At 44.2% G+C, this 17,093-nt stretch overlaps 1 protein-coding gene across 3 annotated transcripts in view; it reads right to left on the bottom strand.

Moving 5' to 3' along the window:
- Positions 1-17,093, bottom strand: part of LOC138525816 (interferon-induced GTP-binding protein Mx3-like) — a 948,323-nt gene that overhangs the window by 920,600 nt on the left and 10,630 nt on the right. Inside the window, exon 2 of one of the 3 annotated variants that reach the window (XM_069636043.1) lies at positions 2,191-2,220. The exons of the other annotated variants lie outside the window; for them this stretch is intronic. The gene's annotated coding sequence lies outside the window, so the exon portion shown is untranslated. The remainder of the gene's footprint in view (positions 1-2,190; positions 2,221-17,093) is intronic. 3 annotated transcript variants of the gene reach the window in all.

Raw genomic sequence — 17,093 nt, 5'->3', positions numbered from 1 at the left:
TCACGATGCTTTCAAACAGTGCAGATACTTTGAGTTCACCAGAAGAGTCAATTCAATTCAATAGGTTCGGCCAAAGCCAATGGGCTAAAAGTCTTAGATAAGTAAAAGCGCTTCTGGTTTTCAAACGTTTAAGTCTCTATAAAAGTTCTCAGAAGTAGTTTGCGACAAGAAGAATTATTTGTGGGGTCACAAGCTATCAGGCCTAAAAGTTGCAAAAGATGTACGCACTTTTGTCGTGTGAGATAAATTATCTCAATCAGGTTTTCACAGTAGCTTAAGAGGTTTAGGACCCTCAAAAAGACTGATGGTACCCCTTCGGCTACCTGGCTGTGTGAATGTTTGAAAAACTTAGATGGTTGGGTTAAGGGTTACAGAGTGAACTCTATTGAAGGAATGAGAAATCTGTTTTTATTGGAAACTACTTTTGATGCCTGCTCTCCTGTGCTGAGACAGCATTTGGCTGACTAAAATTAGATTGATCCCGAAAAGTTAGCAAGAGCAGCTGACTCATGGGTAGCCAACAGGGCCCCTCATAAGGATTCTGAGGTCACTCACAAAAAGGATGAGGGGAAACAGCACAAAGGTAAGAATACAAATAATTCTAATTCCAACCCCCCCAGAAGAGGTCCACAAATCACATAGGGGTAGATCCCATGGGAAACTTGGTAGGTCTAGTGAATCCTCTGGTGTCCAACCAGAGTGAGGTGAACAGAAACCTACATTCCAGAGAGCATTTGGTAAATGCTATGCCTGTAGGTCTGTAGACCATTTGAAAGGAGATCCCAGATGCCAGGGTAAACCTGCAGGGGTCAGCACTGCCTCCTTAGCCTTCATCCCAGAGGGAGAAGTACAAGTGGCTAGATCCCACTTTCACCTATTTGCTGAAGAACCCTTGGGTCTTCAAGCCACTGTATCCTTAGAGTCCATGGGTCTGGGTAAGAAGCAGAATATGGGTGTGTATGACTGCATTCCAGAAAACTCCAAAGGGTATTATATGGACAGTGTTCTTGTAAATGGCCAGGACACCCCTGCCATGAGAGACACTGGGGCCAGCAGAACAGTTGTGGATGAAAGCTTTTTCAATCCTGAGGATGTTGCTACGGCACCCAAAGGTTCCACTAGATTTGCTGGAGGCCCTGTCCAATCAAAGTCAGAGCGGCATCTGTACGACAAAGCATGTCTGTTACCTAAACAGCTGCCTAAATGGAATTAATTCCTACCAGGTACTTTATAACAGACTTCCAAAAAACAGTCTGATACATCCATTGTCAATTCAGCTAATTGACTCATAGTGTGCCACGGCATTACACCCGGTGCATATCTAAAAGCATCGGCGATGTCTTCCCAAATATCTGACTGCAACGGTCAAAATATACAACTTTATAACCCGTTTTACATATTTAATCGGGTGCGCGTAACAACAATGCAGTGCATTGTGGCATCCGCGGAAAGCGTAACTCACGTATGCCAACAATTTTAGTGTGTAGGCAATGAGCTACTAACCCGTGTCCAATCTAAGTTCTAATCAGGTACGGATACCAACACATATCCAAGTGAAGACATACGCGATAAACCGCAACTATCATATGCCAGCAATTGTAATAATTCAAACATTTAAAACATTTTTTTTTAAACGTGTAGGCAAACATGCTGAGTGCTGGATTGGATACCAGACTTACCTGCGTTGCAACCCTTTCTACGTGCTTCGACTTGCATAATAGAAACCGGGTGCCACAACGGACACCCTACTTATAGTTACTGCCTCCATTCATGGTGGTAGAAATAGGACGAACACAGCTATATGTGTCGCTGTGTCGGTCTACATGTTCAGTCCGTTATAAATAAACAAGATTACTCTATACCTGTCCAATCAATTACATAGTCGTGGATATTGAATGATGTCACTCAAAAATATATCTTCAACCACTAATAATAGCTAATAATAGTGGCAGTGCTAAAGCTGCACCCAAAGCTGCAGGTTATCGCGGCTCTCAGTGCATCTGAGAACTAGTGCATACCCAACGAGTGGCATCGTCATCAGTATACATCATAAGCTAGCGAAGGTCGTAGTGCTATAACCGCAACAAAAGCCACGGTTGTTAACGACTATCAGTGTGTCTTGATTCAGTGATGGCACCCCCACTCCCTAGGTGGTACTAACCAGCCATATTACCTCCTGTCCACACTTACCTGATACTCTAGGTCTCCGCCACAAACAACCTGATGTCGGTCATATGTGAGCAGCGATGGATCTACTCTCTAGATTCGGTAAAACATGGTATCAACATTGCCGTTAAATGGAACACATTGCTCTGAGACATATGCACATCTGGTGGCCGACGTGACTTTTGACACATATCCCAAGTTGGCACTATGTGATATAACCCAAGTGCACACATATGACCGACATCAGGTTGTTTGTGGTGGAGACCTAGAGTATCAGGTAAGTGTGGACAGGAGGTAATATGCCTGGTTAGTACCACCTAGGGAGTAGGGATGCCATCACTGAATCAAGACACACTGATAGTCGATAACACCTGTGGCTTTTGCTGTGGTTATAGCACTACGACCTTCACTAGCTTATGATATATACTGATGACAATGCCACTCGTTGGGTATGCACTAGTTCTCAGATGCACTGAGAGTAGCGATAACCTGCAGGTTTGGCTGCAGCTTTAGCACTGCCACTATTATTAGCTATTATTAGTGGTTGAAAATATATTTTTGAGTGACTTCATTCAATATCCACGACTATGTAACTGATTGGACAGGCATAGAGTAATCTTGTTTATTTATAATGGACTGAACCTGTAGACCAACACAGCTACACATATAGCTGTGTTTGTCCTATTTCTACCACCATGAATGGAGGCAGTAACTATAAGTAGGGCGTTTGTTGTGGTGCCCAGTTTCTATTATGGGAGTCGAAGCACGTAGAAAGGGTCGCAACGCAGGTAAGTCTGGTATCCAATCCAGCACTCAGCATGTTTGCCTACACGTTTTTAAAAAGAAAATGTTTAAATTGTTACAATTGCTGGCATACGATAGTTGCGGTTTATCTCCTATGTCTTCACTTGGATATGTGTTGGTATCCGTACCCGATTAGAACATAGATTGGACACGGGTTAGTAGCTCATTGCCTACACACTAAAATTGTTGACATACGTGAGTTACCCTTTCAGCGGATGCCACAATGCACTGTTGTTACCTGCACCCGATTAAATCTGTAAAACGGGTTATAAAGTTGCAGATGTAGAGGAACTTTTTTGTGTGGAGATATGTTAAGGTGTACTCTCGCGACTTGTTAATAGATGCTTATGGAGTTGATGATCCCTTTCTTATGTGATATTTATCTTTGTTATACTTCCTTTATTTTTCCATTGTCACAGGGGTGTGGGTCAACACGGAGACATAGAGTTCCTCCACTCCGTTTATTCACTATGAGAAAACGTTTGTTTGTGCCCGCACCTTCTTGCGCCAAATTCCTTGTGTATTAAATTAAACTCACAAAGTCAAGTTCCTTCATTCTTGGTTTATTCAGTATGTATTTCGCCCTTTTTGGATGACACGTGTTTCAGCGTTTTATCTAGCGCCTTTTTCAAATCCGGGCCTTGCTTATCAAGGTTGGAGTCCCCCTTTCCGGAAATGATTTTTAGTCGTATTAAGTAACCAAAGTCCTAAGGTTTGATCCCTCCTCCAAATTATCCTGAATCTCGCCTCACGCGTCGGGGTTCGGGCCGCTATTTGCGCCACGACTGCCTCCAATAACGGGTTTGGCACCGGTATGGTTCAATGGGGACTTACCGGTGTAGTCCGACCTTTGCGGGACTGGTAAGTCCCCATTGAAAAAGCCATTCCCATTAGAGCCCCTATAGGGCTCAATGGGAATGGGGAAGGCGTTAATAACGGTACCGCAATAAATTGCAATAATACTGCAGTACCGTTATTAGCTCTGAAGTCCCTTAACGGGTCCCGTCCAGAACACCTGGTTAGAGCAGGCATTAAAGGAGGGACCCGCTAAGGGACCTCGTAGTAGGGCGGTAAGGGATTACCGGCACCGGTCTCCTTACCGGTGCCCGGTATCCCTTACCGCCCTACTCGGAATGAGGGCTATTGGGTTTTATGGAAATGACATCTCACTTGGGACACAATTTAAATGGGAGATGCAGGGCATTTTACTTAACCCTGCACCCAAGTCTTTATGAAATTAGCATTCGCCTTAATTCACAGCACTCCATTCCCTGGGTTTACCATGGACAGTCCATAGGGACAATTTGAATTTATATTGGGGTTGCTATACTTACATTTTTAAATGTGACTACTTATTTGGAGAAAATCAGCTTCTGCTGTGGGGCTACTGCATTCAGCAAGGTGGTTTCCAGCTGGCTCGCTGGCAATCAGTTTCCCTCTGGCCTGCTCATCTCCCTGAAAAGGCTTGGTTCCACAGCCATCCTGGAACCCAAATCATACAGATGGTGTCAGCTCCAAGGTCTCCTTTCTCCCCATCCATCTCAAATTACAGTGCTATCTAAAAATATTCCTCAATGTTAATCCTTCATGTGTTCTTATTAATCCTCCTCTCCCCATTTGTATGCTATTTTATATCCTTTTAACTCCTCCCTAGATAGGATGAATAAGGTGTGGTTTCCACCAGTCCCATGACATAGAAGGGAGGGGGGGAAACCTCCTCTTAAACCTTTAAAGAGGCATTCCTTTTATACCACCTAACTTTGGATGTTAATTTGAGAGATTCATAAAAATCAATATCATTATAATCTGTAACTCGGAAGATCATTATTTCTCCCTTTTTCTTCCACATTTCTTCACTATGCCCCAGGCAAATTTTATATTAGGTTACAAGATATATATTTGTAGCTACCAACTGCAATTTGTTTTAAGTTGATAGGATATTCCATGATGGAGACATGAATGTTAAAAATTATTAAAGTTTTGGGTTTAAAATACAACATGTATCTTTCCTATTCAGTTTTGAAATTGACAAAATGCTGACTTGGGCCTATAGATGGCACTGGCGTTGGATGGGAAATGGGCTCTTTTCCATTTTACTGATAAAGGAAGATCAGATATGCTTTTCTCTTGGAGTAAACTTGGTCTTACGATGTGGGCCTAGAAAACCAGTTTGAACTATCTTTGCTGGACATGCGATTCTTTCTTGAAGTAAACAAGGACTAAACTTGTGATTTTAGCTAAATGGATTTTACAGCAAACCTGAAATGATACATTTGACAGGTCCCTTTGAAGCTACACATTAGTCAGCCATCTGGAGGTGTCCACAGGTTTAATGTAAAAACCAGTTTTAGCATGATAGATGCGGGCCTGTGTGGCCTCATGTTTTGTATTGTGAATTCCTGAACTGGGGTTGGGCTTTAGGACGTGAATTTTCCGTCAGTTTAAAAGTTACTTCCAACACTATGTTCAAGCAGGTTTCATTTCGAGTTAAATAAATCGCAGCCTTATTCAAATTAAGGTGAAAACATGGCAAAATACAGTGGAACTTTAAATGATGCCTAATTTTGGTACATTACATTTCTCAATATTTTAGTCAACAAAATAGATAGCAAATACAGTCAAAACAAATCATAGAAAGAAATTGCATTTGTGTTTTATCAGACCACGTGCTTGAGACCCAGGACATCATTGTGATGAAATCCCAGACTTTTGCAATCATGTTATTTTGTCCAAAACATTTTCTGCAGCCTATTGAATTCTTTTTGAGGGGTCAAACAATCCAAAGGTCTGGGTCTTGTCTTTTTACATACGCATAGTCCCGACTCCTCTGTGCATTTTTCTGCAGATATTTACCAATAGATGAGGAAATAGTAGAAGAAATGTGTGCTTTAGATTTGTGTCTTTAAAGCATGAAATCAGGCATTTTCTGCACTTTTACGTGTAGACTGTTCCTGTTTGGTTCTTGGCCTGTCCTTAGCATTGATAAGCCAGTCTCTAGATTTCACTTAAAGGACTTGGATATAGTAGCAGTTTGTACAGTTCTCTTTTACTTTGTTAAAAATATTCTCGGGTGCACATGCATTCATTTACATCTCACATTTTCCAGGGGCACCCATTTTATCACGACAGGAAGCAAAATGTGCTATCCACAGGGAAGGATACTTTTGTGAATGGCGCCTGTCTTGCTCTTTTAGGAAAGCTTTTCTGTTGGGAGTTCACTTTAACAAAATGATCTGTGCTTCATTTTCTCTGACAGGTTGAATCCCTTGATAGCTGTGCAAGTCTACGTGGATAACCAGGGGAATGTTAATCTGTTACACATTACAGATAAAACCCATATTAAAATGTTTAGTGTTAGCCAAGATTTGGTTAACTTTATCCCTAAGGAGTATCACACAACACCAAATGCGTCTCTTAATGCTCATCTTCTTTGAGAATGTTAAATATAATGTAAAATGGCTGCGCTTTGGCAGCCTCTTGGTGCATGTATAACATTGCATTGCTTTTCCATAAGGAATCTACTTCCAGCCCTTTCTTGGAATGATTTCCTCTGTGAACATGTGGATTCAGACAGTGTTTTGATGAGTTTAGATTCTATAGCGAAATCCCTGCACGTGAAACAGATGATCACATGTAACGTTTACATTGTCCTGCATTTTAAAGTGGGTGCCTATACTTCCTTTGACATAGCAGTATGTGGGGATCAGGTTTGTGGTACAGAAGCTTCAAATGCATGCGTAAATGCACACATAAACATGCTGCACGTGTATTTCACGGCACGCCACATCTTCATTGTTTTCTACTGCAGAGACGGGGCACGGATCACAATTTACAAGTGTGCCTCCCCTTTCTCTACGCCATAGAAATTCTACAGCATTGACACCAGCATAACATTTTCGTGCTTGGGTAAATGCTGTGGATTCCAATGGGATCTGCCTGGTATCTGTGGATTCCCATGGTATCTTCCTGGTATCTGCCTGCTTTTTACACCAGCAAAGTTTCACCCAACTGCAAACGTAACAGTTCCCCCTCCGTGCAATTGACTGCGATTTAAAAAATGGGCCCTAGTGTGCTTGCCACCTTGTTATAAGTATACAGGCTCTAAAAGAGAGGGTAGGAAAAAGGGGTCCAGGACATAGGCAGCGTATTGCTATGATGGCGAATTAACAAAAGGTAAGGCATTTTAATAATTGGTGTCAGTATACTGCAATCCATTGCAGAATTTCCTCCAACTTCTAAATGTTGATTTATAGACCACATAAGGATGAAAGGCTAAGTAAACCGTGTCACTGGATTCGAACTTGTGAAATGCCGGTTAGCACCCCATGTGACAATCATAAATAACCAGATTTCGATGAAATTAATACGTATTTAGATTGGCGTTTGGCAGGGATGTAGTTTAATCTTTTAAATTGCAATATTGCAAATTGCAAGTATACTCTGGTAATCTCAGAAATCCTTGATTATCAAAAACGTTCGGGGTTGCACAATTTTGACAACTGAATATTCAGTTTGAATTTTAAAAAAATGCACACATTCCAAACCCGTTGTTAAAAAGCTAATTTGCGTGGTTGTGAAGTGGAAAATTAGAGTTTTATTCAGCTGGTAAACTACCCTGGAGAGTTAAGCGTTGTTGCTTCTGCAATCTGTATGTAGGTCGCAGGTTTTTGCCAAGGCCAATTCAGCCTTCCATTTTCCCAGTGGGTTAAAAAAAAAGTACCACTTCCGGTTGGGTAATAATGATAGTATTGCAAAAAAATGTCTCTGTATAGCGCTTTGGCAAAAGCGCAATACAAATAACAAATTATTATTATTTTCTCAGCGCCAAAGCGCTCAAACAGTCACATTTCTAGTGCCACACCCAGACTTACTTTAATACTAACATGCAGCAATAGAAAAACACATCAACGTCCGACCGCTTGGCACTTCAAAACACACTTTACTAATTCAAGTGGGGAGGGAAATGTCTTAAAAGCGGCCTTAAATTCTCCAACAGGATGGGAGATATAGTGTGGATTTGTTTGGAAGGGAGAGGTGCCCTCTCACTTCCATACACAGACAATGGGCACTGAGACCATAAGAACAAAGCGTGGGTAAACACCACTTAAATCCCCATTCAGACTTAAAATAAAGTGTCAACCTAAAGCAGGGAGAGCCGGTTCATCACAAGACACAAGGCCGCAGAATTAAGTTATTGTGCGCTGACCTAACTGTTGCAGTCTGCATGGGCATCATTTGGGATTAGACCTTGCCCAGGTGTTGTTGGAAAAGCCATCTTTTAAAAGATTCGCGAAATTGGAGATTTGGGGCATTCCAAGTCGATACCAGGATCGAGTTCCAAATAGTGGGTGCATAACAAGAGAAGGATTGTTTGTGGGTCCTTCCTTCGCAGACAAGTTGTGATTTGAGCTGGTTGGTCAATTTGCTGAGCGAGGAGCACGTTACACCATATATGTGGAGTTTAGCCACCGTGTAGGCCGGTGTGCTACTACTGACTGCTTTGTAGATGGTACATGCAGTCTTGAACAGTATCCTGGTGTGGAGAAGAAGCCAATGTAGTTTGCATAGGACGTTGGTCATTCGGTAAACCTTATGCACAACCGCAGAACACCCAGCCCTAGGCACAGATTCTATCAGGATGGAGATAAAAACAAATATCACATTTTGCAACCCCAATACCACTCGTTTCAGCACAGGCGCACTAATCTCTTGTAACACAGGTCCTTCACCATGGAAATCCCGAAACACCACTGATTCGTATAACAATGAGCTGTGTGTGGTCAGGAGATAAACGGTTCCATGTGTTAATATACCAGCAAAAATATCGCCATACAAAAATATTGCCATATTTCTGTGGCGATATTAAGACATGGAACCTGCGGGGTACACCCTGCATTATTTTTAAAGGAGCGGGGGACACCCCTGCATTCCACGCTCCCAGAAACCCCAAAAATTATCCCCCCAAAAATATCACCTACGGCTGTTCCAGACGACCATATATACAGCGATATTTTTGGTGGGGATAATATGTAGTGATACCAGATAAACAGCAGGTATGGCACTATGATTTGCACGGAGTAGGGAGAGTATGAGCTCACACACTTGTAGGGACTTCTAATTAAGGCACCTATGGTACAGTGAGATAAAATTACTTGCTCAGGACCGCACACATTGGTTAAGCGGCAAACTTGAAATTTGGGACCAGTCTGCCACTCAGGCACTTGACCACATCTGCCCAGATGTGGTTGCTATACACGCTGTAATTTTGCAACTTTCGTTTGAAAATACCATCTGAATTTACAATGCAGCGGAAAAAATTGTGCTTTGCTAACAGAAGTTAACTGCTGTTTTTGCAGTGGGTACATGATTGTTATTATCTGTATATGTATATATTTCGCCATAATGTCCAAAGAATAAATATGGTGTCAATTCAGAGGCTACAGATTAGGATTATCAAAATCAATTAATCTCCTAGCAATGTTTTTTTAAACATAAAGTGAACTGCCTACCTAAAGCGTGCCTCCTACTGTGTCTGCAGGTTCGAAGGCCATTAGGGCAGGCACTGGGCCTGCAATCCAAGTGGAGCCTATTTACCGTAGAAGTCTTGTGGTAGCGAGAGTTAGACATTTCACAGGTCTTTAAATGTTATTAAAATCAGCACAGGGCCAAGACCAGGGAAACAACATCTCCAGTCTCCAGGCCAGAACCCTCTCTTGCCACATCCCAAGACCCAGGGCTCAAGTCAAGGGTACACGTGGGGGAAGGGAGTCCACCCACTTTATTCAGAGGGGGTACTCAGTCCCCCCCAGCTCAAAGAGAAACATTGGATGTCCTCTTTAAATGTATTAATTAAAGCCGACCTCTGGATCGAACCACATTCCTCAGGTTTGTAGGCCGGACACTTCATCACTGCACTATAAAACCTATAATAACTAAAGGTGAAATCTCTCTTTTCGGTACTGCAAGTGCCGGGAGAAATATTAGTATTGGTTCTTGGAGTTTAAAACATGCACAACTTTTAACGTTTTCAAAAACATTATTAGAAGAAAATATCCTCTCTTGGTTTTGTGTGTGTGTTGATTTTATGAAGGGCAAATACCCCTCGTCCTGTGCAATGTGGGTGGTTATGCAAAGCCAATTTAATGAAATGTGCATATTTCACATCAATATGATAATTTCTGGCGACGTCACATCTCATTCATTTGTTGATGAGTCCGCCCACTTTAATTTTAAGGACTATAACCCCGGCCCGCTTCTCTTTCCCCTCCTCTCCCTCATGTCTGGTTTTCATCAGTACTCTAGTTTATTGGGGTGAATTGAAAAGTACACAAATCGCAATAAACCACTAAAATATAGAACTCCATAGAGAAATATTTTAAGGAAAAAAAGACGTTTCATTGTAGCGTTATTTAACCCATCTTGAATGGGTGCCACAAATTGATTGCAATTCAGAGTGTGGCTAGAACATGTCCTGTGGGTTTTATAAATGTGCACTTTCAAGACTTAGGCTTACACTCGGAACACACGATAACGTGTGAAATGTAGTATATGATTTGAGGTAATTGTGACATTCTACAAACAATTAAAAGGCTTATGGTGTCCAATAAGCATTGATAAAATGAAGGGAGATAGCTAAGAACTTAGTTTTTTTCCAACATATTTTAATGATCATGAAAGAAGGCAAATTTGGGTAGCTAGCTGGCATTTTGTTTTTGCTTTTAGAATTAAAATGCCCATATTGCAGCTCTTATCACCTTAACATCTTCAATTTAAATGCTTTGGTAGAACAAAGAGCGTTGTAAGTACTAAACTATTTGCAGGCCCTCCTGCCCCCGTTATTACGATGCGTCCACTATGAGACAGAACAATTTGCAGTTCACTAACCTGGGCAGCGGGCGGACTCCGTATCAGCAACAAGGCAGATAGTGAAGGCCTCCCGGGAAACCCTGCTCCCTCCCAGCCGTTAGCATCAGCTGCGGAGGAACCACAGTCCCCAGGGAAAACCCTCCGGGGAAGAAAAACCCTGTGTTGTTGTGACGGGATACTGTAGACCTTCGGGATGAATCAGCCAGCTTCTCTTCAAATGATCCGGTGCAGACGAAGCTGGTCCTGGACGAAAGAAAGTAGAGGTGAGTTTTCTCCACTTTCGATAGTCTGTTGTTGATACGAAAAGCTATGATAACTTACTCCGGGTATGGAGTCGAGAGATTCGAGAAGTCTGTGTAAAGTCTTCGAGAAGGGGGGGAGTCCTACGAGAAAAGAGAGAGAGTTTCCGGAACCCCGAAGCGGATGTTAGTATTTGAGCTGCTAAGATTGGGGAAGAGGATTGAAAGGAACAATAAACCCTCAAGAACTCACTCTTTGGGCTGGAATCAGACCTTATAGGAGGGGTGGTGAGCGGACGGAGGACGGAAAATGGCCTAATGGAGGAAGGGGCAGAGAGAACAGGAAGTTAGATACAGAAGACTAAAGATAGGAGGACGGGACATGAAACAGATTCCCTAGGAACGAATTTACGAAGCGCCGATCTGGAGAGTAGCGACGCATTTGCTGAACTTCCTGGTCGGGTTATATGGAGTCACATGATCGTCGCGGCGTGAAGGTAAACAACGTGCAACCTCTGCAGCGTAAGCTTCACAAACAGATTCAGAGGCGTCCGCCATCTTGGGTGAGTAAGAATGCATTGTGTTGTACACCCGATGCCGTCGCCAAAGCGACCATCGGTGCAAAGGTGTAACAGTATGCCCCCTCCTACGAGGCGCACAACCCGGCTTCCCAGGGTGCCGCCTAAAAAACCGTCGAACCAACGAGGGAGCATGAACCCCCGATGCCAATTCCCAAGTCCGTTCGGCAGGAGAATAGCCCTTCCAGTCCACGAGAAATTGCAACCGGCCTCTGTGATATCTGGAATCGCAAATCTCTGCCACTTCATACTCCGGTCCCGTATCTGTCATCATCGGAGGAGGACGAACTGCAGGGGTGCGTTGAAATCTATCCTTCACGGATAATTTAATCTGGGAGACGTGAAAGACCGGATGAAGACGGGCCCAAGAAGGAGGCAACGCCAGTCGGACTGCCACCGGACCAACAAATGCTTTTATTTTAAATGGTCCAAAATATTTGGGCGACAGTTTGGACGGCACCAAATGTCTCGGGAGGAACCGGGCTGATAACCAGACCGCATCCCCGACCTGAAGGGATGGCAGATCTTGTCGACGGCGATTAGCTGCCCTCTTGGCTCGATCTTGGGCGGCTAGCAGAGCTATTCGAGCGAGCTGTTGACCCTTCTGAATACCATCGACTAGACTGTCTATTCCAGGACATCTGGAGGAGGACTTTGAGATGGACGGTTCAAAGGATGGATGATAACCATAAGAACAGTAAAAAGGACTGGTCTTTAGTGCCGAATGACTGGCATTATTGTAAGCATATTCCGCCAAGGGTAGGAGATCTCCCCAATCATCTTGTGCCGCAGAAACAAAACAACGCAAATATGTTTCTAATGTTTGATTTAGGCGCTCAGTCTGGCCGTTTGTTTGTGGATGATACCCTGAGCTAAGGGCTCTATTGATTCCCAATGTTTGACAGATACCCTTCCAAAATTGTGAGATATATTGGGGACCCCGATCAGACACAATAGTGTTAGGAAGACCGTGTCTGGAGAAAATGTCTGATATAAAGATTTTTGACATCAGAGCAGCCCCGGGGAGTTTTTGCAAAGGAATGAAATGGGCCATCTTCGTGAAATAGTCAATAGTCACCATAATGGTGGTGTAACCAGAGGACAACGGAAGATCGACAATAAAGTCAGTGGAAATGACTTGCCAGGGCTTGTCCGGAATCGGCATACAGGTGAGTAAACCAAAAGGTGGATACCTGGGAGTCTTAGATTGTAGACAAACCGTGCATGCTGATACATAATCTTGAATATCCTTGGTTATTCCTGGCCACCAAAAATGACGTGTAGTCAGCTCAAGGGTGTTTTGATATCCTCGATGCCCGGCTGCCTTGGAGTCATGACACATGAACAGGACTTCTTTCTGAAGTGTCGGGGTCGGAATAAACACTTGATCATTAAAAAAGTAGTATCCTTTCTCCTGAGACAGCGAATGAGTCTCTTGTAAGACCCTGCAGATCGGATCTAGACGTGCCGTTTCCTGTCTGACAATATGTAGAAAATCAGTCACTGTTGCCAGAAATTTAGCCTTAGGAAAGAAAGGTTCTGAATGAAACTTTTTGATTGGAGGATCCTTTCTTGAAAGCGCATCTGCTCGGAGGTTTTGATCTCCGGGAAGGAAAGTAAATTCTATCCGAAACGGTAGAAAAAAATGAGCCCAGCGAGCTTGTCGACTGTTTGTGGTATGGGCTTGTTGTAATACTTTGAGGTTGTGATGGTCGGTTCGAACCTCGACCGGGTAGGCCGAGCCCAGCAAGAGATGTCTCCACTCCTCAAAGGCTCGCTTGATTGCCAGCAATTCTTTCTCAAGGACTGAATAATTTATTTCCGAGGAGGAGAAGGTTTTGGAGAGATAAGCAACTGGTCTTTCTTCTCCTGACTCGTCCTTTTGCAAAAGAATTGCCCCTAGAGCATGGTGAGACGCATCAGTCTCGACAATGAAGGGTCGAGACTGGTCTGGGGTGAGCAAAATGGAAGCAGACGTGAAAAGATTCTTTAGTTCAGAAAAAGCTTTCTGCGCAGGGTCATCCCAAACGAAAGTCTTCCCCTTCTTCAGAAGACTGGTAATGGGAAGCACGGTCTCGGAGAATCCTGGGATGAATTTTCTATAAAAATTTGCGAATCCCAAAAATCGTTGGACCTCTTTGACGTTTGAAGGGGAAGGCCAATCTAGAATAGCCGAGATCTTCCGGGGGTCCATCGAAATCCCCTGGGCAGACAGCACGAACCCAAGATACGTCACCTGGTTCCTGTGGAACTCGCATTTTGCCAGTTTGCAGTATAGCTGGTTGGCCTTAAGTCGGTCTAATACCAAATTGACATGTCCGATGTGTTCCTCTATTTTCTGTGAAAAGACTAGAATATCATCCAAATAGACGATTACATAGTGAAGGAGTACATCGGCGAATAGATGGTCCATAAAGCGCTGAAAAACAGCGGGAGCATTAGCCAACCCAAACGGCATCACCCTATATTCGTAGTGACCGAATGGGGTCCGAAAGGCAGTCTTCCACTCGTCGCCAGGGGCGATGCGAATCAAGTGATATGCCCCTCGTAAATCCAACTTGGTATAGAGAGAAGCCCCTTGAACGGCTTCCAGAATGTCTGGGATAAGCGGCATTGGATACTTATCCGGAATGGTGACCTTATTGAGCCCTCGATAGTCTATGCATGGCCGTAGTTCCTCTGTATCCCTCTTGGGAATAAAGAATAACGAAGCACCGGCTGGCGATTTGGACTCAGTTATAAGACCGTTTTGAAGATTAGTCTGAAGGTAGTCTTTGAGAGCCTTTTTCTCCGGCTGGGATAAGATGTACATTCGGCCGAAAGGTATCGGTCGATCAGGGAACAAATCTAAATGACAGTCATCCCGACGGTGAGGAGGTAATGTAGGGAATTCTGGCTGAGAAAATATGGACTGAAATTGTTGATGGCACCTCGGGATCTGACTGACCATCCCAATCGAGGAGCCTTCGGTTGGTACTACCATCATGGAAGGTGCTTGAATGCCAACAGACGATTGAGCAAGACAATGGGAAACACAATATTCGGAACCTAAGAACAAAGTTCCTGCCTTCCAGTTTATAAAAGGATTATGGGTTCGCAGCCACGGTAAGCCCAAAATAATGGGAAAATGAGCAGTCTTGATCAGGTCAAAAACTAACGTCTCCTGGTGGGTTGAAATCAGGCAGGTAAGAGGAGTAGTCTGTTCTCGAATAGGTCCAGAACTAAGGGGACAACCATCCACCCCCTGAATGGGAGTTATACACGTCTTGGCGGATCTAATGATTCCATGCTTCGCAGCCCATTGGTCATCAATAAAGTTGCCAGCTGCTCCACAATCGATCAATGCCGGCACCCCACGTAGCTCTAAGTCTGGTAATTTCAAGATCAGGGGAAGTACTAACATAGTGTGTTCCGTAATCTCCTCTTTAAGAGAAGTACCAAGTCTCTTTGGGGAACTCCTTTCAGGACCTCCTGCCGTGGTTCCCCTTACGACAGGGTCTTGGCGTTTCCCCGCATCGGATTCCTTATCCGACGAGGAGGAACGACGGGACAATCCTTCAGCATGTGAGATGAAGCCCCACAGTACATACATAGGCCCTGACTCATCCGTCTTTCTCTTTCGCCCTCTGACAAAGGGCCTCTGGCCACCCCTATTTGCATGGGTTCGTCGGGATTCTGAGATCGAGAAACCGGGGAAGGAGAACTGGAGAAGAGTTTAGAGGGTTTCCCTCTCTTCTTCTCATGGAAGCGTTCATGGAGACGGTAATCAATCTGCATCGTGAGCGCAATCATCTCGGCTAAATTGGCGGGACGAGGAACCTTTGAGACTTCATCTTTCAGTTGCTCGGAAAGACCTCTGCGAAATAGCGTGAGGAGACCGTCATCCGGCCACCCTGTTTCAGCTGATAGCTGTTTAAATTGAGTCACGTAACTCATAAGATCCTTATTTCCCTGCTTTAAATCTAGTAGTTTCTCCTGCGTAGAGACTGAAATTTCCTGCCTACTAAACATAGACCGCAAACTGTTAGTAAAGGCTGTGTATGAGTCTAGAATGGCATTTCCTGAGGTGACTAGGGGAGTTGCCCAGGCCAATGCAGGGCCTGCCAAATGGGATATCAGATAACCTACTTTGTCCTTATCAGATGGGAAAAAACGTGCTTTAAAGGTAAACTGAACCAGGCAACTGTCCAGGAACTCCTTGAGTTTGTGCGGGTTTCCGTCATACTTATCGGTATGTAAGGCATAAGGAGGAGTTTCTGAAAACGCTCGGGCGACCTGTTGTCTTAACTGAGCGTTGTCTTGTTTCAGAGATTGCATCTCTAGAGACATAGACTGCATGGCAGCCATTAATTGTTGCATTTGTTGCTCCATCGGAGTCCACCGTCTGCACAAGAGCTTATAACAGGATATTTTCTTTTCAGGGCGTCGCTAACTATTACGATGCGTCCACTATGAGACAGAACAATTTGCAGTTCACTAACCTGGGCAGCGGGCGGACTCCGTATCAGCAACAAGGCAGATAGTGAAGGCCTCCCGGGAAACCCTGCTCCCTCCCAGCCGTTAGCATCAGCTGCGGAGGAACCACAGTCCCCAGGGAAAACCCTCCGGGGAAGAAAAACCCTGTGTTGTTGTGACGGGATACTGTAGACCTTCGGGATGAATCAGCCAGCTTCTCTTCAAATGATCCGGTGCAGACGAAGCTGGTCCTGGACGAAAGAAAGTAGAGGTGAGTTTTCTCCACTTTCGATAGTCTGTTGTTGATACGAAAAGCTATGATAACTTACTCCGGGTATGGAGTCGAGAGATTCGAGAAGTCTGTGTAAAGTCTTCGAGAAGGGGGGGAGTCCTACGAGAAAAGAGAGAGAGTTTCCGGAACCCCGAAGCGGATGTTAGTATTTGAGCTGCTAAGATTGGGGAAGAGGATTGAAAGGAACAATAAACCCTCAAGAACTCACTCTTTGGGCTGGAATCAGACCTTATAGGAGGGGTGGTGAGCGGACGGAGGACGGAAAATGGCCTAATGGAGGAAGGGGCAGAGAGAACAGGAAGTTAGATACAGAAGACTAAAGATAGGAGGACGGGACATGAAACAGATTCCCTAGGAACGAACTTACGAAGCGCCGATCTGGAGAGTAGCGACGCATTTGCTGAACTTCCTGGTCGGGTTATATGGAGTCACATGATCGTCGCGGCGTGAAGGTAAACAACGTGCAACCTCTGCAGCGTAAGCTTCACAAACAGATTCAGAGGCGTCCGCCATCTTGGGTGAGTAAGAATGCATTGTGTTGTACACCCGATGCCGTCGCCAAAGCGACCATCGGTGCAAAGGTGTAACACCCGTGGGACCTGCTGTCCAGTGTTTGCTGTGCCTATGAAGAGGCAGGGGAGGTGTTTGCAGAGCTTCACAGGGGACAGTACAGCCTGACCGGGTAAGCTTCAT

Source organism: Ambystoma mexicanum, chromosome 7p, assembly GCF_040938575.1.
Source record: "Ambystoma mexicanum isolate Mex_15411 chromosome 7p, UKY_AmexF1_1, whole genome shotgun sequence".
NCBI lineage: Eukaryota > Metazoa > Chordata > Amphibia > Caudata > Ambystomatidae > Ambystoma > Ambystoma mexicanum.
The sequence above is the reverse complement of the archived record's forward strand: the minus strand, read 5'-3'. Positions and strand labels throughout refer to the sequence as shown.